Consider the following 765-nt stretch of genomic DNA (forward strand, 5'->3'; position numbering starts at 1 on the left):
GTTGTTGTAATAATTAAATAATATCCTCCATTATATTTTTTTTTAATATATTAAAGCCATGCATATGAGGAGGTGGAGGAAAAGAAAATCACATCTCTTTAATAAAAATGATTCACCCTTTTAGAAATTCATTAATATTAATAGAGTAAATACTCTTTTCGGTCCCTAATCATTTGTTCAATGGACTTCGCACCTCCTAACAAATATAAAAATTCAAATCGATTCCTATCTACTTTGATATATGTATGTTCCAGTTTTTGTAACCGGTTTCGAGCAGGTCATTTGCTGACGTGTCAATCACTTTCTTAGCCATCTTTTTCATTATTGTAGAGATAAATTATTGACACATCAGCAAATGACCTATTTGAAATTGGTTGAGGGATTGGAACGTATATATAGTAAAGTAGATAGGAACTAATTTAGGTTTTTATATTTATATTAGGAGGTACGAAGTCCATCGAACAAATAGTTAAAGACCGAAAAAAACATTTACTCATATTAATATTGTTATGCTTTCGTCCATCATCATCAATGAAAGGGGTCCAATGCAGATTATTAATGTTACAATTTTATCCAATTATATTTGGTAGAGTAAACTAGTTGTCAACTCAAAAAGATTTAATGTCACATCAACAGTTAAATAATGCTCAATAACAAAAACAAATTGAAGAACATCAACAATAATAATAATAATATATTTGACTTATTTGTAAAACAACATCGTTATAGTACTAAAAGGAAATTTGCTAGTGTTTTAGGATGCAT

The sequence above is a fragment of the Arachis ipaensis genome, chromosome B02 (genome assembly GCF_000816755.2).
Source record: "Arachis ipaensis cultivar K30076 chromosome B02, Araip1.1, whole genome shotgun sequence".
In the NCBI taxonomy this organism is placed as follows: Eukaryota; Viridiplantae; Streptophyta; class Magnoliopsida; order Fabales; family Fabaceae; genus Arachis; species Arachis ipaensis.